This window comes from Copadichromis virginalis, linkage group LG9, assembly GCF_057382275.1.
Source record: "Copadichromis virginalis isolate Kocher_CV1m ecotype Utaka linkage group LG9, C_Virginalis_male_GT1.1, whole genome shotgun sequence".
In the NCBI taxonomy this organism is placed as follows: Eukaryota; Metazoa; Chordata; class Actinopteri; order Cichliformes; family Cichlidae; genus Copadichromis; species Copadichromis virginalis.
In genome coordinates, this window is record NC_140626.1 from 16017591 (window position 1) to 16039975 (window position 22385).

At 35.9% G+C, this 22385-nt stretch overlaps 2 long non-coding RNA genes across 3 annotated transcripts in view; one reads left to right on the top strand and one right to left on the bottom strand.

Annotated features, from left to right (window-relative positions):
- LOC146701656 (uncharacterized) overlaps positions 1–22385 on the bottom strand; it is a 44904-nt gene that overhangs the window by 17651 nt on the left and 4868 nt on the right. The window lies entirely within an intron of this gene.
- On the top strand, positions 4096–8260 carry LOC146701657 (uncharacterized). 2 transcript variants are annotated; one of them, XR_014922216.1, is made up of 5 exons: positions 4096–4603; positions 5146–5211; positions 5562–5717; positions 6170–6262; positions 6560–8260. It is a non-coding gene; the product is annotated as an uncharacterized LOC146701657 (long non-coding RNA). The 2 variants fall into 2 exon arrangements; XR_014922215.1 differs by having other exon boundaries at positions 4096–4447.

Here is a 22385-nt window from a genome sequence, read left to right on the forward strand (position 1 = left end):
CACATAACAACCAATATGCCCTTAAAGTCTTTAGCTGTCACCAAGTACCCACAACTAGTCAAAAAAACATAGCTAGGTTGTTTTTCTTTCAATGAACATCTCAGGTACTGTAATACAAAAGACCAACAAGGATGTATTGAAACTGACAGGCTGTCTGGCAGCTATTTTCAAATTTATTTCCATGACAGGCATTTATTTCAAATACATCATGTGCTGTTGCTTCTATTGACATTGCATGTTATACCGGGTGGTGAGAAGATGAAGGAAAAAAAAATCTTAGTGACAGCATGCATTGCCATGTACAAAGTGTCCTGGCAATGGACATTAATCATACTTTGGATAATCAGATACCATTTTTACCTTGCACAAGAAGTTCAGGCTTACATCCAGACGTGTAATCTGTCACCAGTCTTTAGTCCTGACAGGCCCAAAGAAGATGCAAGAAAAAGGCAAAATCTTGCAAATGTGGAATCATCTTATCTATGATGAGGAATATTTCTGTGAGATAGAAGCCAGGTTTAGGCAACCTTATTATATGTTTGATCCTCTTTAAAGTAATGCCACTGAATACTGTTGTCTAAGTAAAGATGAAAAATAATATTGCAACAATATTAGCTGGACAACTGATTTCTTACGTTTTGCATTGTAATGCTGAGCCTTGTTGCAAAGGCCATATAAAATATTGGTTTGACACATGCTTTACAGATAAGGGCAGATCATTTCCATTGCTTTGATACTCAACCAACACAGAAATCATTGAAAGAAATGAAGACCGCTCATTGATAAATAAATAAAATATCTATATATCATAATATTGTTTTCAAATTTATTCATTAATAACTCACCAATAAACTAGACATGGTAATACTTTATCTTCAATTGCATGTATTCATGTTACATCTGTCCAGTGCGGCACATATTTAAGAAAAATATGGGTTAATTAAACCAAATTAAAGAGCTGAATAATTGGTTTGCATTGCTGAGATAAAAGCCAGCTACTGTGTTCCCAAGAGTAGAGACCGCTGACATTATGAGCACAACAAATTGGTATCATATCCTCCACCTGGCAAGAAATCTACACACCTGGACATAGCTGCCCTTTTTGACACTAATAAGAGTCCAAGAGGGAAGGAGAAGGTGAAATCCAACTGAAAACTAGCCAGTGGCAGACAGCTGAGGCCTATTTGGCACTGATCTCCTGACTGACTCACTGAGAACTTCACAGATGGCTCACTTATACTTGGTTTGGGCTGCAAAGTAAACAAAGTGTATTAGATGTTGCTAATCTGACCCCAACGGTGTACGGTGGAAGGTTCACAGGGAAAATGATGCCGAATGAGGCCGTGCGATTGCAGTACATGGCAGTATATTCAGAGCCATGGTTACAGTGTGAATGGGTGAGGTCTTGCAGTAATGAACTCTTGTGATTTCTGTTATTATTTCTGTTAATTGAATTCAGCATAGCTTTATGTTTGGTAGGGTTCACAATTTTTATCTACCACCCAGTGTGCATGTCTGGAATGCGGACCTTATTAACATGCAACATTTCTTTTGAACCATTTGCATTTAATTTTGTACAATTTTGCAAAAATATTCATACAGCACAGCGTTCTATGGCTTTCTGTTTCATTTATATTCAGATGCTGTACTGTACTAAATAGCCATGGCTTGATAGGCTGATTCATAATATGATGTCACTCAACCATTCTGGACACTACCACCAACAGGTACATGTTTTATTCATAGAGCTTTACTTTTCTTTAATTTTCTTTTCACTTCCTGTGAAGGAATAGAAAAGGAATAGTTGGAGAAAAGTGTTTAAATCTAGCCATGACAAACCAGTTGCAAGCTGTATGTTTCTATTCAGCTTTAATCTATATAATTAACTAATTATAATTAAATCTGTTTACCAAGTTGATGCTTTGAAAATCAAAAATGTGAACCTCTTTTAAGTGTTCAAAGGACTGACAGCTGTCGCACTGCTAATATATAATAGAACAGTTTTTGTGCCTGAAGCACAACATCTGGTGTTTTGACTGATAAAGTTTATGTGGGTAAAGTAAAAGAATAATTTTTTAACAACAACAAAAAAGACATTTTTTTAACAATTATGTTACACAATCACAAGTAATTTCTTACACTACTTGTTACATTTAACTTTTGCTCTTACTCCTTAACATGCCTGTAACATGCCACAAGATTACAGCTTAATAATAATATAAAACTTGGGCTGCAGTTCTACACTGACATAAATCCATATCCTAATGAAGACATACACATGATCTTTCATGTAGTGGTTAAGTATGAACTTAAAGCTGACAGCAAGTTGAAAACCTGTCTAAAGAGACACATGCTGCCAGCCTGCCTGCTCATCACTGCCTTTGTTTCCTGCTGAAGTAGGTACACTTTCTCAGACAGCCTATGTTGTGTTAGCAGTATGATGCGGTTCTTTTTGTGAAGTTGTATTTTCCTCCTTCCTGCACATGAACTGAAATTAGCTGATTGTAGGGCAAATGCACATGAATATGAATATGTTTGTTTTTTGTTATTCCTGTACGTATCCACTCATTATGCAGATAACTGAAGAACATTTATAAGTAATGAACTAATTGCCACTGTAATGTGATTACTGAAATTATCAGAGTATTGTATTACATTAAAATGTTAGTGATCAATATAATGTGACTACATGCCATTTTGTAACATAACACTGGTCAAATTATATAAGTAAATGAGTAAAATCAGAGGCTCTTAGTGGAATTGGTAGATTTTTTTAAAATGGATTGTAGCATGGCTGTTTATAGAGGTTGGCTGTAAAAGTGAGTCATCCCCAAAAGACTTGAATGTTAAAATGCCTGATTTTAGCAGAAATGTTTACAGCCCCATTCAAAAATAGGTCTGTGCCATTACAGCCAATTTCCCCATTCCTAACAGCTGGTTATATTCTTTTAAAACTCACTTGCTAAAATTATATTTACTCTTAAAGTTTGTTCACTTTTAGTAACAGGTGGTGGTCAACTAAGCTGTTATTTCAGCTACATCAAGCTGAACCAGCATGAATAAGTTCATATTTAAGATTCATGTGTGCCTATATTACTGTTTCACAAAATGTCCAAACCACCTACATATTTCTGTAAATGAACAACATAGCAGATGTTTGAAGACACAAGATTTTGATCAATTTTGAGGGGAAAGGGAAAAACACTCCTAACACAATATGCTCCCCCCAAGACTGTTTTTTCAACTAGAAAACCAAAATTTGTATCTTATTTAGGACTGGGGAATTTAAATTGGAGTATTTCACTCTCACTTCATTTTAGAAAGGGAAATATTTCAAAAGGATTGCAGTTCTTACAAGTGTTTTAGCTGATATGGCTGCCAGCCATCATTAATTTAAGTTAAATGTGATTAAAAAATTGTTATACTGGATTAGAATTATGTAATGTTATAATTATGACAGTGTCTTTTTCAGCCCTTCTATATTTCAGAACCATTTTGCTAAATCCCTTTAATCCAAGAATGGATACACACACACACACACACACACACACACACAAACATATATATACACGTATATTTATGTATATGAAAAAAGTTGTATACATGAACTCACTGCTCTTTTACTATACTGGCTCTTAATGAACTGACCTGACCACACAAGCACATCTACATATTCTGTACATGCAGTGCTACTTGACAGCATCACAAAGAAGTGGTATTTTTTTTCTTACAATTTGTGGATCTTTAGAAAGATACTGTTGTGCTGTTTCACATTTGCGGTGTGTCCCTGAATGTTATAATAGTTCATCTCACCATGGATAATTTTCCATCATAAAGGTAGCATAATTATATGATAGGATGAAATGAGGTTCAAGAAGCAAATTAACGAATTTGAGAGTAGCACAGATAATTACGTGTTTTGGGTAAATGTGCTTCATTGCTAATGTGGCATTTAAATAGATTTTTCTTTTAATTAACCATGTTTCTTTGATCTCAGGAACATAAAAATACATCTCTTGAGAAAATAAAAAAACAAACATATCATAACATAAAGAGTGACTGTATATGTTAAAGGTTACACTTAAACGTATACACTCAAAAAAATGAATGAGGTGGATTGTTCAGTGTATATTAATTATTTATTTTCATTTTACTTAAAATATATGTTTTTGTTAAGTTAACATATGTTTTTCTAATCAAGTCTACGTAATTGTGTCTATTATTCAACGTACATAATACTAATGTGTTACTTGATCGCATAACATTTAAGTTAAGTCAATTAGGATCGATATACCTTGTATATCCACAAGGTGGCAGTAATGCAAAAACAGTTGTAATGAAACCGCGCAGAACAAGAAGGTTTCACGGCTTGTGCCTGCTCATGCGCAAGACTTCAAATTTAACTGAAAAAGGCTGTTTTGGCGCCAAGCTGCTGTTTCTTTGAGAGGTAAGACCACTTTTTTCTTTGACTATGTTGTGTAGTATCTATATGTCCAGCATGGTTATATTTTGCGTTTGTCTTACAAGACATGTTATATCGTTTGCGTGTGCTTGTTTTACATTAGTTTTACTGGGTCCTGGACATGCTTATTTTGTGGACTGTGTAAGAAACATTTTTATTGTTTTTTGTTTTATTAAGGGATTAGCTACAGGGGTTCATGGGGTTATTCTTTCAAGGGGTTATTTTTCCATTTGCTTTCTTGGGATTCCTTTTCTGTAATCCGAGAGTCGGAAATATCGAATAGGATAGCAAGGATAGCATAAAGTGACATTTAAAATCCAAAAAGTCAAGGGCGAAAGCCACTGTGACACCATTGTTCTGCTCTATCAGTAATCTGTATTATGTAAAAATGGTCTGTAAATACAGCATGTTTCCTAGCGGAGTTATACATATCAATGTAGTTATAAATTACAGTTTGTGAAAGTACACACTTAATTTTTTTAATAAAATTATTCAAGACATATGAGTGGACAGACAATGGAGGTCGACAGACCTGGTGATAATTGCTTCTATAGAAAGTTAGCACATGGCAGTGTCAATCTCTTGCTTTTCTTCTGAGTAGTATTTTATTTAGTTGTAATTCAAACAATAATTTGCTTCTTGAAATTAAGGAATTAATTATTTTTTTTCTTTATAAATCTCAGATCCTGCCTTTACCTGCTCCCTCCTATACTGATGTGGTGTATGTGGTATTGCTGAGCTTGTATGTGGTATGTGAACTGTTATACTTTTAAAAACAAAACTGTTTTATAAGTTAAGTTTTCTTTTGTGACCCATCCCATGCCCCTGTTATTTCTTCTCCACATCTGAACCATGGTAAAGGTTGCAGTTCAAGGGCCTGAGGCATGAAATTCTTTTCAGATCAGCTGTGATCAATATTTTTTGGAACTTGATAAATAACAATAAAAGCTGTAATGGCTCCATTAGCATTTTGTGTAAATGTTTGTGTTAAAATTATAGCTTTAATGAGGTCTTACTACATTAGTTTTAGTTTGTATATGTGTACATATAGTATGTATATTTACAGTACAGTATGTTGTGTTTGTTGACATATTTTCAGGTGGAAGCAGAATATGTGAGGATTACTACTGCTGCACATGTTCCAAGGCTTTTTACACAACTTGACCAATACACTGACCAGCTCATAAAAGTCTTCAAGAAAAAAGGAGGCGTTGCAGGGAAGAAAATTAGACAAACTTTGGCCCCAGCCACACAGGTGCGTTATTCTGTTGGTAGCAAAATATTATGGCTAATAAGATCATTTTCAAATTTAAACAGCTAGTGTATGGTAGCTGCACAGTGCACTTACATTTATATTAAGCAAGACAAAGTTTGGTACTCAAAACGTTGGAAAATTTAAATTACCTAAACAGATGTAAAATCTGATCCCTTGATTTAGGTTAAACCAGAAGTGAATGTTTTTATGTTATGTTTTGAATGCAAAAAAGATGATGTATTAGTTTGTCTTTACCTCCATTATGGACATATATAATGTGGTGGGAACCCTGCCCAACAGGTTAACTATTCATGTCCATGTGATGATTAGTTGGTCTTGTGTACATGTCTATCTGTGCAGTGGATATGTCATTCATTTTGCGTATAATGTGAGTTTCTGTCATCCTAAAGTATATCTGTTTTCTCTTCCTGTATCTCTGCCACTCTCTACAGAAGGAAACCATTGAAAAGGGGAGGGAGTGTGTCCTCAGGGCACTACCTTTTTACCTGAATGAAGACCCAAGCATCCTCTTCAAAGAATAATTGGTTGGTAATTTTAGTTTAGTTTTTTATCTGTATTAAACCAAATTTTGAATAACTAATGTTGTTGCATGTTGTAATGTTGTTGTTGTTGTAATTTGCATGGAACCTGTTTAAATGTTTTGGGAAATCTTCTTGTATACCCAAACTATTTATATTTATCGTTGAATCTGTAGTCTAAAATAGTGGCGCACTGGGGTGCATGTTCCTAATATTGTGTTTACGTCATTAAAGGGTAGCTTTGGCCCTTTTTCTTTCTTTTTTTAAAACTGGATGCCATTTTTCTATGTTTTTGTGTCTAAGCTACAGCTGTTCAGAGGGAGCTGGAACAAATTACCCTTGCTATCTTTACCATCGAAAGAGCTGATGCCAGCACTCCTCCAGCCGATGTGGGTGTAAGCGCCAGACGTCTGCTTTATATTTTTATTTACGATTGAGTTCATGTTTGTTTTATAATTCATAGATTCATTACATAAGTCATCTTTTCAGGATTAATAAATGTGAAAATATATGTGTTTACATAAAGTAATTTTAAGTCACTGTTTTGGGATTGGAACCTAAAAGGGGGTACCTCTCACTTTAATTATGTAAGTGCAATAGTAGCATGAAACCCTGTGTGAGAGGGAAGGGGAGGAGCATGGACAGAGAGGTTAGGAGTCTCACGGTTTTCTGACCGTGTGCACAGCTAGTTCTGGATAACTGCTATTTTTTGGAACTTTCATGCTTTTTAGGAAGGAGTTCATTGTTACATCTTCCGTTTGTAATAAATAAACAGTCTTCAAATCATAATGCAACTGGAAGCATTTCTTTTGGAAACCAGGAACACGCGTCAGCCATAGACTCTTCTTTTTTGAACTTGGTTTATTGGAAATTACCCTACAGTGGGTATAACCATCTAGTGTGTCCTGCATGACCTGGAAGACCTGGCCTCTGCATGTGCACTCTTAATGGGTGGGATATATGCACTGAATCTCAGTTAACCTCAAGACTGAAAGCTAAGAGACAATCAAAAGTATTGAGATTTAAAGGATTTAATTGAGAGATGATACTGCACCAGAAATGTTGAAGGGTGGTGTGTATATTAGCGTTCAAGGCATATTGTTATGAGGTGGAAATATGTTCATATTCAGTTTGTGTTACATTGTGTGCATTGTAAAGGTAATTGCAATACATACTAAAATTAAGGGTAAGTTAGGAGGTTGATCTGATATCCTCGTGTTGGTGTTGTTCCCAGATCATCATACTAAATGTTGTTCCAGGATCAACATTGCAAGTGACCAATCAGAATGTTGTGACGTCATACTTTTGCGACTTTGGGAAAAACCGGCGTAAAACAAAAAACTGTACTTAAGCTGCGTGAAACCGCCTCTGTCCGCCGATCAACTGACCCTAACCCTAACCGTAACCCTTTAATAAACAGTAAGCAGAATTGATATTGTCCTTGCAACATTGGAATTTCATAAATGCACGAATGGCTTGGAATAGAATAACGTCACAACAATGTGATTGGTCACTTGCAATGTTGAACCTGGAACAACATTTTCATGATGGTCTGGGAACAACACCAACACGAGGATATCAGATCATCCAAGTTGGGAATGCAGGATGAATGTATATTTTGTGGACTTTTAAAGACGAACAATTGTTTCCATGTTAAAATGTTTCCATCTGAAGTTTTTTGCCCAAACACTGGTAAAATAAATGTTGACAGTGGCGAGTGTTAAATGGTTACTGCTGTGCTGTTGCAAAAAAACTGAACGCTGACAAGCTGTTTTATTGTTAGACCATAATGTTGGCATGTTTTGTTAAAGTTTTATTTGGGATGGTGATGTAATTTTCTTTGATTGCTAATATCAGTGGACTATTTATTATTATTATTATTATTATTATTATTATTATTATTGTTGTTGTTGTTGTTACATTTTTTTTTTTTTAATTGTGGCTGTTGAGGTGGACACTTCACTTTGCATTGTTAAAGGAAAGCACTTCATTGGCATTGTGTTACTGGACTGACCCTAAGCAATCATTGCAAATAGCAACTTTGCTATCCATTTTAGACACTAAAAGAAAAAAACACTCACAGACCTTACTAGCATCACATGTGCATAACTCAAGTGTCATCTTATCAATGTGTTATGTGATCTTCAATGCGTTTTTTTTTCTTCTTCTATTTCTGGTAGATACAGACATTTTAATTTAAAGTCTTGATGTTGCATCTGTCTACATACTGTTAATTACTAACCCTAATGAGCTGTTGTGTTTTATTTTGGACTGGGTTTACACAAATGCTCACTGAATGTGTTGGCAATAAAATAAATTTAAAAAAATAAGTTGGATGTACTTAATTCATTTGTGTGGAACCTGTTGACAAAATAGATTTATGTAAAACTAATTAATAAAGCACAAGGTGGCTGAAAATATAATATTTGAATTAATCTAACTTAAATTTAACATTTTACTGCCACAAATAAGAAATGTGTTGAAGTAACTAATCTAAACTATCTAACCTGAAAATATATCATCTATGTTCATACAACATAACTTGATTTAGTTAGTCTTAAATATGTCTTGTTAATCTTAAGTAGTTTTTTTAAATTAGATGAACTAAAGATTTTTGCTTTAAACTAACATAATTCAATTTCGTGGAACCTGTTGACAAAATAATTTTAATTAAAGTCAACGTTTCATTTTTTTGAGTGTACATGAATGCTACTAAATATAGAATCGGAGGTAAGAATAGAAATAAAGTCACTGGTAGACGCTGAGATGAAATGTGTACGTGCAAACAGTCTTGCTTATGCAAATCCTACCGACAACAACTCAGGTCAAGCTTCAGTCAAGAGTCAGCTGTGAAGGTCGAGATGTTTAACTAGCCAGGACCCCAGCAAGCTTAGATGTCAGCTGGTATTCTACTCAAGAAGAGCGCCGGCCTAAAAAGGGCTGCAGTGAATAATTGTTCCACAGTGGTCACATCTAAGTATGTCATTGCCAGCAGTGCTGGATGTAATGCATAAACACATTACATTTTTCTGTTATGCAGTAATGTAATGCATTACTGTACTATATTCATATATTTATATTATCTGCACAATGTAGAATTAGAAAAAAAAATCAATCATCAAGCGTGTTTTCCTGATGCATATTTTGCCTGTAATCAACTGATTTCAGTTAATGTGAAGGAAGAAGGAAAATGGTTTTGTGGTCTGCAACTTCTAAGGAGCAGAGATATGAGATATTTTATTATCACTGAAAAAATTGAGACTCTCTGCCTGCTGCCCGAAATACCTCACACCTAGGAGGTCTTCAGGAGACATCCTAGTCAGATGCCTGAAACACCTCAACTGGCCTTTCAATGTGGACGATATTTAGTGCTTTTCGAATGACTGCACTACACTTGGTGGTGGAGAGTCTCTCCATAAACACTATGAACTATGAATCAATAATTGACGGTAAAGGTTTCATTAATTCTGAGTCCACCAAAGTGGAGACCCTCCACCACCTAGCTATGCCTAGATATTCTGTCCATAAAAACTATGAACAGACAAAGGGCAGTGCTGCCACCAAAAACTGAGTCCGACTTACTATTGATGTTAGGAACCAGCCTCTCACTATGGTTGTACAGGGACCTGATTGCCCATAACAATTTGACATAATCCTTAAATACCCCAGAATAGGATATGTCAAGGATCTTCTTGCTGTTCTTGCTGGCATCAGTGCTAACCACTGCGCCCGCTATTCTGGTTATGTCAATTTTAAAGAGCTCTCTAATTACCCATGCTTGTGCACCAAGATGCACATTTGTAAAGAAAGAAAAAATATTATGAAAAATTTGATAGGTTGGTGATAAGTTGCCAATATTTGAAGGTCATTGATTACTTGTTACTTTTTGTTTCAACAGCAGACACAGACTACCTGCCAATAACGGACAGTTTATTGGACTATCTATATGTCACTATGAATGACAAGTAGCAAATTCCCCCCGACATCTGTCTTAAGTCAAGTGTCCTACATATTTAAAAGCCTTAATGAAGTGTTCAGTGATGGATGATTGAACGCACATAGTCAAATAGAGTGATTATTATACAGTTTGCCTGACTAAATTTACACAATACCCTTTATAAACACCTGATGCTGCTGTTATTTATTTATTTGTTTAAATTAAATGTCTCCCTAAAGGAATTAAATGAGAATAGATGCAGACCTCTCATTTCCATAATCTAATGCTATGTTTATGAGCTACCATGATGCAATTTGAATAAGAATGAATCCTGATAGAGATTCAGGGTCTGACAGTGTAGAAGAGTGCCTCCCCAAGGTTCCTGAGCGCCAATTCAGACACACAGTCAAAGCATCTGCTGAATCCAAATACTGTATACCTCATGCTAGACTGCAAATATTATAAATAATACAAACTTAAAAATGCTGACGTAACCTAAGACTATTAATTTCTTTTGGGTGCAAAATTGTTGAGAATCCATTTATGCTTTGAGGACCACCATTAATGCTGTGTTTGAGAGGCCTTTAAAAGAAAAGAAAATTCACTAATTTACATTGGAAACATACATTTTGTTTGTGACAGAGCAGCCCTTCTCTCCAGTCAATCTCAGCAGTGCAAGATGTCAATATTGTGTAGAAACCACACTGTAAACCAAACTGGGAATTGCACCATTACTGTAAAGTGTCTGCTGTAATGAAGCACAGTGGGTTTGAACCACCAAAGCCAAATAATGACATTAAATCAAAGTCTGAATGTGGTGCTAAAAATATCCAATGAGAAAGAATGAAAATAAAGACATTAGAAAACCCAACAGCAACACAAAACTCTTCTTTCTGTCAAATTCACACTGAACATGGAATTTATTCTTCTTAAGCTTAAGCAGTACTGAAAACAGTAAGCACTACAGAGATAAAGTACTAAGACGTGCTTAACTACTATGGACCTGCGACTGCTCTTGAGTTTTACCTTGTAAAAAATTGTGAAAAAATTCACAATAATAACAGCAAAACATCAGAACATTGGTCCATTGGTGTAATTCTACCATACAACATGCATCAAGTGCAAATAATATCCACAGACTGATTCTGTGCCTAATTTCGACAACTGGATGCAATGCTCCATCTATTGTGTGTCTGAGGAGAGGGGAGGTGCGAAAATGGGCAGACAAAAAAAGAAAGAAAAGAAAAAACTCATGAGAGAGTGCATGCTTTTTGCGCCATGGTCTCACCATTTTTTGACTGCTAATGGACACCGAGTTATGTATATCCAATAAAATATTCATCTCATGGTTTAAGCCTGTTATTCCTTTGTCTTTATACCTTCGTTTATTGGGACTGTGAGGCTCTGTGTCCCAGTTACTGTACTTTAGACAGTGCTCTATGTGTCTCTGGGGCCACACTGAAAAGGGAACCGAGGTCCTTTGGAGACTGTGGGAACATGCACAGCATATGAGATAATACAGAGGAACAATGGAAACCAAACCCCAACAGGACTCCCCATACCGAGCATACCTCCTGCAAACAAGACAGTGCATCAAGGAAATATGTTCGTCCAAATTCTCATAATGTATCACAGGCTCGAGACTATTTTTATCTGTTCTTTGCCAATTCACCAAGGTATGCTTTTGTGCCACTGTTGTAGTATTTCCCTTTTCATCTCTGAATGTACATAGTTATAAATCATAGGAGAATTTTTCATTTTTGATCCTCCTAACCATGACCAACTGAGCTGCTCAGCTTGATAACTGCTGCCATGTCTGACTGAACTTAACAAGAAATTTAAGCAGATACTTAATGACAGCGGCGTTTTGACATCACTATACAGTCATCTAACATCAAAGCTGGTTTTGTCCAGAAAATACAGAGAAACTGTCACCAAAGGTTTGTCTATGTGTATCTAACATAAATTCTTTGAATAGTTTCAGTATCATAACTTACTACTTCTCATTTGTAAATTCTTTTGCTCAACATGTCTAGACTAGTGGACATGTTTTAAAGGTCAGCATTTTTGAATGTCAATGTTATATCTAACCCTTGCCTAAAACATTTAAAAGAGATTCAAATTAGACTCCTGGGAGTCAAACTGGTTTTCATAATTAATTTCATTATCATTCAATTTTAAGCCATTATTCCATGTTATTAAGAATGTTGTTGGTAGTAGATATAACCTCACTGTTAAATGGCATGGCTTTTATAAAATGTCATTAATATTCAAGCACAAGAGAGGGAACTAGGACGGTTTGTCTACCAATGGCATTAGAAATTCCATGCATTTACGTGCATTTAAAGACAGAATATTAAAAATAATGTGTACAAAAATAGGATTAGAGGTGTTTTTTCCCATTATAAAGTCACTGAATATTTTCACAGAGTAACTGACCAATTTAAGCCAACATTTATTTTCATTTTATTTATTTATTTTTGACTACTCCATTACTCAATGTCCCTTTAGCTCTTGAAAAAACATCTAATACCTTTTTTTTTTTAAATGATTGACCACTTATACAATTAAGAAATTCATAGAACAAAGAAATCCCAAATGTTGTGACCTCTTGGATAGAAGCATGACAGCAATCGAGTGGTCAAAAAACTGATACTCTGTCAATTGGCAAGTGGTTAGAGGTCAAGTGAGAAATTATGAACGTTTGCATTGCAGGTGTTGGAAAAGCAGACAGCAGCAGGTGGTCTCATCAGGTTGTTGTGCTCTACTGTTGCTTGTAGCAAGTCATGTGGAAAAGTGGAGAGGAGCACTTAGGGTTGTCTGTGCTTGATTAATAAGGACACAGAGAGGCAAATATGTGCACACAGTCACTGGGTAATGAGCCGCAAATGTGATTAGGTCTTTACGCTGCACCTGCTTCCAATTGAGCATACAGCTTAGCAACCCCATGCAAAAACCTGTACATATGCACACCCGGTGATAAACAACATCCAAGTGTTTGTTAGTTGTGGCAGTGTGTCTGTGTGTGGGTGTAATTTCTGATTTCTTTGAAACCTTTGACAAGTGAATACTTGATTGCGTTGCCATATTCTCTTTATAAGTAAGATACAGATGTTACCTCCTATCCAATAGATGCCTTGACTGTATAATGTTGTACTGACAAAGTGCTATTACCCAGCATTCAAACACATTAAGAATTTCCTATTTTATGGGGATCTCCAGATAAGGTGCGGGACAGTTTAAAATTAGTGGCAAGAAATGGACCCGAGGGTGTAGGCAGACTTGTTATTATCCTACTGGTTTTCCTCCCAAAGAGACGTACCGATGTCGATCACACCTGCCATTGACAAGGTAAGCACTCGAGCCATCAAAGACACAAAAACATCTACCTAAACCTGTTAAATAGTTAAATCCTGCACCTGATTTTATTCATGAGGAAACAAACCTCACAGAGCTCCTTGCAGCTGGTTTCTCAAAACTACACCATTAACAGCATGTGTGAAATTGTAAAACTCAAGCTTTCCACAGCCTAGAGCATTTAAGTTTAGACAAAATAAAAATATTTTACACCACAACTCCAGTGAGTAGATTTAGTCGCAGTGCTCTCATTGCTGTTGTTGAGGACAGACTGAGTGGCCTCCAACTGGAGACAATATTTAGTGGTGTGGAAGCACTTAGATCTATAGGGCTGTGGAAAAAATAAAATGCAGAATGAGGTTTTCAATTAAAATAAAAATAAAAAATCCTAGTTTTTCATTTGCATATTGTGGTATTATAAAAAAGTGTTACATCAGACGCTCTCTCTCTGTAGCCTTTGTCTTCGACTTCTCTGCCCTTTCACAAATGCCTGAAAGCCATTTCTTAGTAAAGACCACTGCATGACTCCAATAAGGACACAGACTTGAAGGACACGAGGTATTCATCCTTCTCCAGCAGGGGTAAGCATGTGAGCACCTTGAATTGCAAATAAATAGAAAGCAATTCAAAGTAAACACACATTCAAATGATTTTTTGAAACTTAAAAAAAAAAATATTCTGACTTCATTCACACTCTGTGAAAGTCGTGTACTCAGTACTGCTTTTGAGTACCCAGTTTTGTTGCAATTCATATTACTGTGCACAGTAATATGAATTGCAACAAAACTGGGTACAAAACATGGCTCCGGATGCAAAGCAAGTGATTCAGTTTGTGAACATTTTTCTGCATTTGTATTTTCAAAAAAAATAATTATTATTAAGGAAGATGGAACAGTGGTATATAGTCTGCACGTATGCAGTCTTGTTAACCTTGGTAATATGTTTTTCATCACAGTTTCATACAAACTCAAAAAACAAGAGTCATTCTCAAAGTCACCTGCACATGTGGAGGGGCTGGAATGCATCAATGCAATTGGTGAACATCTCTTCTACCACTTGAGTCATGATTGCCCACATCTCAACTTATGCTTTAGCCTTAAACTCTTCAGAAATGAGCAGGATCTGAATTTCTTCATTAATGGGAATTTTTATTTTAACAGTTCAGATTAGTCCCAAGGATGATGCAAGTAGTTTTTATATCTTTTACTGTCTTTTGAATATCACACACTCTCTAAATATTAGCACGCCTTGACCTCCAGGGGACTCCATCAAGCCCATTGATAGTATGTTTCTCCATTTGTCAGCTTCTACATATTGTTTATACTGTCAGAATGGGAAGAAGATGTTTTATAGATTTTGAGGTTTGAACGATTATAAAAAAAATAACACCTCTTAGAATGACCGACAGAATCATTTTATAAATTCTATAATAATGTAAAATGCTTTACTCAACATTCACAGTATGCTGGTTGCATTACAGCAGAACTGAATGAATGGGTGACTGATGGAATATTTAGCTGGGCCACACTGGAGCACAGGGTATGACTACATGCACAACCTGCATGGAGAACCAGGCAGGGTGTTGCCTGTGCAGAGCAGTGGGGGCAACCTTAGCTGAACTAGCTAATCATAGAGTCTAGAGTAGATTTTTTTAAATGTTTTATTGCTCTAACACAGTAATTTCCCTTGCAGGATCAATAAAGCATCCATCTATCTATCTATCTATCTATCTATCTATCTATCTATCTATCTATCTATCTATCTATCTGTGCTGCAGACTGGGGTGAAGCACAGATAGAGGCAGAGGTAGATGACACAATAAATTTTTACCGTTGGACTTTTACAATAATTTAAATATTACAATATATTTCTTATATCATTATAGACATCAGTTTTAATGAGCTGTTCTATCAGTTTCTGTTTGTATACCCTGTTTATTTTAGCGTAACTACTACCACACACATCATCACACATTTCCATAATGCTCTTTTCTAGAATAATAAAAGAAAAAAGCATGGAAAACATAATTTTAAATACTTATTTTGTCAAGTCTTACTTATAATTACAAAAAGAAATAAAAATTAAGAACTTATCTTCTTCAAGAAAAGTCTTTGTGATTGCTGCTGTCTTTGCAGGATGGGGTCATGATTGTAAGACTTTGTCTCCATCTAACAATGAGCAGTCTGCTTCCATGAAACTAGTTACCAGATACATCCAGCACACTGCCATTTGTTAGATGGACAGTAGAGTTTATTGTAGTTATCCTACATGATCTCCCAGGGCTAGTGGGATGACACAATATTTTTTACAATACATATCTTCTAATGATTGTGTCTGTAGCAGGTTTCAGATATGAAGTCCAGACAAGTTTGGGAGAATCAAGTCTGCCTAATATCTGAAGTTGCTTTTCTCAAATGTAACAGACAGCAGGTGATCAGATCATATCAGACTGCATCAGATTCTCTCTCAATCCTGGAAACACAAGGATTGGTGTAGGCTAGGATGCTGGATAGTGCATGCAGGGGGCAGGACACATGACGCCCACTCATTTTCTGTAAATTCCCTAGAGTATACTTGTGCAATTTTCATATATTTTTCTATGCATAGTTTGGTATTACAGAGACAAGAAAAGTTCAGGAAAGCAATACAATATATGTTTTGCATTCAAGTAATTCATTCCATGGTCATTTACCGGTACTGTGGTAAATCTGATTTATTTTCCTTAGTTGAAAAGAAATGTAGGAAACCTCCTGAGCCTTCTGGTTATTTATTTATTCATTTATTTATTTTTATTATGTTTTTCAGTAAAAGTTCAATGCATTGCTTTAAATAACCGGTTAAGCTTTGGCATCTTCCCTTCACTAAGACCAGGTCATGCAAGCCAAATAAACCTGCCTTCATCGAGTTATGTTCACACCCACACGAAGTACCCTCAGGCAGCTGAACCCAAGAGCAATAATTGCCAGACATCTATTTTTACCTTTCTTTTATAACTGGGATTAGCAATCTATTTGCACTAGTTCTTTGTCAGATTTGCAATGGAAAAAAACAGATATTTTGACTTTTATTTGAATAATATAATACCCTCATCACTGCTTTTAAGGTATACATAAGGAACCACAGGTGGAAATTGACAACCAATTGAATATGGTTAAATCTAAATAGAAGTTTAACATTCAATAGAATCTTCTATTCATTTAGCTAAGAACATAATGTGTTAATTACTGCATTTGATTAAGGTTCCAGTATATATTGCCGATTGATGTCTTATATTAGAAGCTTATTTTACTATTCGTGTTTTCTTTATAAAAGAACTTAGCATACCAGACACCAAATACCAGTAAACTTAAGCTAAGAAGTACTGGTCTTGCAGGTAACATCTGTTAATTGTGTTAGTTTAAAATGCATGCTGTACCTAACTCAAACAGCCATTTCTGAATTAACCAGCAAGTGTTGGTATATCAGTTAGATGACTTTGTTTAATCAACTTCCGGAGCTTTGTTCCACCCAAGCGACATGCCACACAAATCAGTAGCTCACCCAGCAGGACAGTCTGAGTCAGAAGGCACAATCACATGCCATGCAAGAATTCAATGTCACATAGTTTTTTCATCACCTGGAAATCACAAGTGCCTGCCAATGTGACAGATGGCTATGGTACTCATCAAGGTGATTCAAAACTATAGTCCTGACTTCTCTAAAAACTAGAATGTTTGCCAATGTATGAGTTTGGATTTTTCTGTGACAATTATTCAGGGTTGACAGGTGTTGATTGAAGTGTTGTTTGTCCTCTCATAGAGCTGATATGTCTGTGGGGCTGTTGCTCAGAACTGTCAAAAGCATTAAGCCTGATGGATGTGGACTGTGGCACACACTAGCATAATTTAAATGTTTGTATCTTTAGTCACATTAGCACTGGCATTTTTTTCTGAGGTTATTTAAGTGGCTGTTTTAAAATGGAATAATCAGCATTTCAACAAGTAAAAACCTCACTGTGAATATTTAAAATGTTGTTTTGTACAAACCAATGCATTGGATGATTCCCAAGCTGTGCGGCTCTTACTTTATATGCAGAGGATAATCAGTATTTACTATATGCACGTGAAAAATATAGAATGAAGATACCTTACCGCTGCAACCAACACATTTCAAAATGAATTAGTTGGCAAATGTTTCCAGACATCGTCTGTGCAAACTATAGGCAACAGTGCCATGCTGCTATTATTCATATCAATTAAAGGAAGTTTTCAGTATAGCACATTAGACATCGTTGCAAGCAATTTTGCCTATTGACAGACAGCAACATTGTGCAACTACTCACCAACTGGACTAGGAATAAAACATTTTCCTCAGTACTGTGAAGTTCCACATAAGTAGATAATCTGCTGTAGCTTTGAAAGTAGCTTTCTAGTTCTTACTTGATACGGAATCTGAGTGCATCTCTTTGATAGGTCATCTGTTTTTGGAAAGAGAAGACCTGTTAGTTATTCAAATATTACAGATAGATAAATATTACAATAACCTAACTGTTAATATGAAAGTGCTGCAAAATTGAGAAAGTAAGAGATTAAAGTATAACTGATATCTTTGGGAGAATTCAAATAATAGTCAGGGAGTGTGAATTTTAAAAGGTTGTCTTGGGAGTTGCAGTTTGTCCCTCGACAGGAGTCACAGTACTAAATCTAAATTCACACAGGCATTAATTATAACCACTGATTAACAACTAGCACATCTTATATCATAAAAATGCAAAAACAATCCTATTGCATTTCTGTCTCATCAGTGTTCATGAGTGTACATATTAATAAGTAATAGAAAGTATGCTTTTACGAAGAAAAAACCCCAAAAACATTCCTACATACCAGCCAAACAAGCAAAGCTTGCACTGTAGATAAGGAGAAACTCGTTTCGGTATGCTCTGCATGAAACGCACACTCCAGCGTAATCATCAGTGCTGCTCGTAATTGATTGACTGAAGCTGATTGACTTCTACTGCAAATGCATGTGTTTCAGAAAATTTCCAACAAGAAACTATGTGCTTATTTGCAGCAGCTGAGTCAAAGAGGGGGTCTCTATTGGTATTCTTCTCACAGGCGCTGTATCTCATAATGTCAGTTTTTATGGGCATCATTGAAATAGACACTAATAACCCTTACATGATGAGCAAAAGGATTACATGAACATAAAAATTTATAAATATGACTGTAAATTGAAATGTATGCCAATGTCAGTTGTGTACTAAAAGATAGTTGAATCAGAAGTCACCTTAATTTAATGATGAAGCCTCGCACCACTAAGACTGTGTGGATGCAGCACAGATGCATTTTTAACAAAATGACATGTATGTTGCTGTGCAGATTTAGGAAGAAAATAATATTGCAGTGCTTAAAATGATTAACTGGGTGAAACTACAGGTGCTGATCTAGAAAAGGTTGAAAAATCAGTCTAACACTGAAAGAAAGTGTGCATTTGGAAAATTATATTTAGCTTTAAAGACCTGCTTTAAGGAAGTAATCAACCTTTAATGACTCAGTATAAGGTAAATATTACTTAATTACTAACAAATAGAACCCCCCTTTTGCCTTCAAAATTGCCTCAGTTTTTCATAACATATAGTCAACAAGGAAACATCACACTATTATTATTGGCTGCACATCCATAATGTGAATCTCCCTTTCCACCACATTTCAAAGGTTCTCTGCTTGATCCAGATGTGGTGATAGTTGAAGCTAGTTTAAGGTGATTTGAGCTTTGTGACATGGTTATCGCCAGCTGTAAGCTGCACTGAGCCATAGTGCTCGATGTGTGTCAAGAAAACATCCCCCACATCATTACACCACCACTACCAGCAGCTGTTAAACAGGAGCACCGAATAAAGTCTTCAGTAAATGTAAATAATAATTGCATATCTCCAAATAATAACACTTAATCCCTAATTCAGTGGAAGATTATTTTTATTTAGAGTTCTGAAATTACTGATGCATGTCCCATGAATCCATAGACTCAGGATTAGGGCTGAACGATTATGGAAAATAATCTAATTGCGATTTTTTGCCCCAATATTGCGATTGCGATGCGATATGCGATTATTTTTTAAGGTCTTTGTCTTCTGTATTATTAAACAAAGACAAGCAATACATCATATAGCATGGCCAATACTATATTACATTAATTTTAAACTGTTCTTTCCTGGAAGACAGACCTCTGTTATGATGACATGAGGTGATGCATGAATTGATGACTGACATTTTTATTTAACTTCTTCAATCACAACAGTATATTTGAACATACACAATAGTTTATTTTTAGCTTACAAACATCTGAGCATAAAGTGCTGACAAGGAACCCTGGTGTAAACATTAAAATGAAAGTCAGTACAATGTGCAGATTGTAGAAATATACATAAAAAAAATCAGTGGCTTTACCACACTCAGTTTTTCGACATCTGTGAACTACTAGACAGTCATTCAATTAAAAAATAATATTAAATAAATAAAACTAATAAATAAAAAATACACACATCTTACTGATCTTTGCAGTCAGTAACATTACACATAAAGTGCAAACATAATAGCAATTGTATAAACACACACACAAACACGCCTTTAAAATTTAAAGGCGTGAAATTGGACGGTCTAGTTCTGATTAGCGTCACCGCTGTCTCGGTGGAGTTTAATAAACTCGGCCGTCTGCTTCTTGCTATCTAAAATATAACCAGACACTGGCGTAAATTCTCGACTGTCTCATACTTCTGTTTAATAAGTTTTCTGTTTGACGTTTAGTCAGCTGTGTGAAAACCAAGGAGGAACCCACCCGGGGGATTAATAAAGTTTTATTTTATCTAATCTAATAACTTTAATCTCAGCCAAACCGATTTACTCACGAACAAACAAAACACTGAAAAAAGCCCAACAATAACATTTTTAGGTTGTCTAAGTGACTTATATATTACGTTTAACCCGAGCAGCGAAACTCCGCGGTGATCTGAAAATGATGTGCCGGGAGTTGTGCCGTTCTCGGCCGCATCAGTAACCCTCGAGCTCCCGGCTAGCTGTCGAGCTGGTGGGTAGCAGACGCCTCTGAAAACGTCGAAGCACTTTTGCAAATATGGGATATCTTGATAAACCGAGCAGATATTTGATGTTTACACAACTACTTTCTCGCCTGAAAATATGTTAAAAGTTTATTTTGTGACCCTGAAAGATTAGTATGAGTAATTTTAAAACTTAGTAGCGGCCGCCATTGCTGGAAACTGGAGTTTGGCTGGGCCGCGCTATGAATTCTGGGATATGGTAGTAATTTGGACAGCCTTCGGCACGTCGCTGTGACGTAATCGGTCTACAAATGCGGCCTCAGGAGGATGCAGCCCATGAATTTGGACATGTCCAGAGTATAATCGCAGCCTTTGCGGTTAGAAAATTGCACTTGATCATGTCGCGATATTATCGCAAATGCGATATATCGTTCAGCCCTACTCAGGATCACTGTAGAGTTAAGTAAATACATTCTATTTTGACGTCAGGAAAGACTTTTTTCACATCCTCTAAGAGCTATTTTTATGGCAATCCATGTAATAAATGTTAAAATGTTTCACTAGATATTGAACCCCCCCTCCCAAAAACAAAAAAACAAAACCCAGGGCAAGTCAGAAAATCACAAAATATATATTTTGGGCCCCATGATAACATCCAACATGTTGTGATGTTGTTAATCATCAACTCTGACTCATTCATGCCACTAGAGAAAAACCTGTGAACCAATATTCACAAGGCTGGTGCTAATAAATAATTATTTTGAACTGTGAAGTAAAGTGAATACTGTAAGGACAAAAACTGGTATGAACTTATGTTTTGGGGTTTTTTTGGCGAGGGGTGGGGATTTTTGGAGATTTGCTTCATTAGATTATATTAATGTTAAAAAAGAAAAAGTTCAATTTGATTAACATGTCTAATGTTTTTTTTCTAAAAGTTAGATATTTTTATTTTATTCTTACGTACATGTTCAGGCCGGACATTCGTTCAGTAGCATCTGGTGTAAAGAGGATGCATGAGAAGCAGACAGTGACCCCTTTCTGAATCAGTTTATCCTTCTTCCATAGCCTCCGGTCACTCCCTTGAGGATTAACAGTTTCTCAGGCGAACAGGCTCAGACTTGAGTTATCATACCTTTGGATCATGGATAAAGGCAACAATTGATTCATTATCTTTGTGCATCAGCTCCCTGAGGCTGCGATGGATACTTGTCAGAGCATTGGTAGTGTAATGGGCAAACATTCAAGGTCAAAGCCAGCAAAATAAGACAAGGAGAGAGAAAATGTGTGGCTATTTATTTTGTTAACAACCTAATGGAGACAAATTTTATGGTTTGTATTTATTATTAATGATTTAAAAGTTTTACTTCAGTACAGATTCCTTGAACTTTATTTGATCATCTTGTTTACTAGTCTATTAAATTGATCACACTTTTACATCATCGTAACACACTTTTACGTCAACTTTCACAAAGCAACCACTGCGGTCTTAGAAATAAAACATAAAATGACTTTCACTTTCCTCACTAATTTCCAATTTTACTCCAAAAGTTTCTTAGCCCATTAATTTTCCGTGGAATTGAATATTCTTTTATGTTGTTAATCAGAATTCCTTTCCGAAAGCCCTTCCTGGATCCTGTTTCAGCTCCTTTATAGACAGGGAAAAGATCCATTTTCTAGTTCAAGGGAATTCAAATAAGGGGAGGAAACGAGAGGCTTATCTGATCAGAAGTGAGGCCTTTGAACAGAAATGCTGACACGATCATTAAATTGTAGTGCATAGAGACCGTAATGTAGTACAGTAC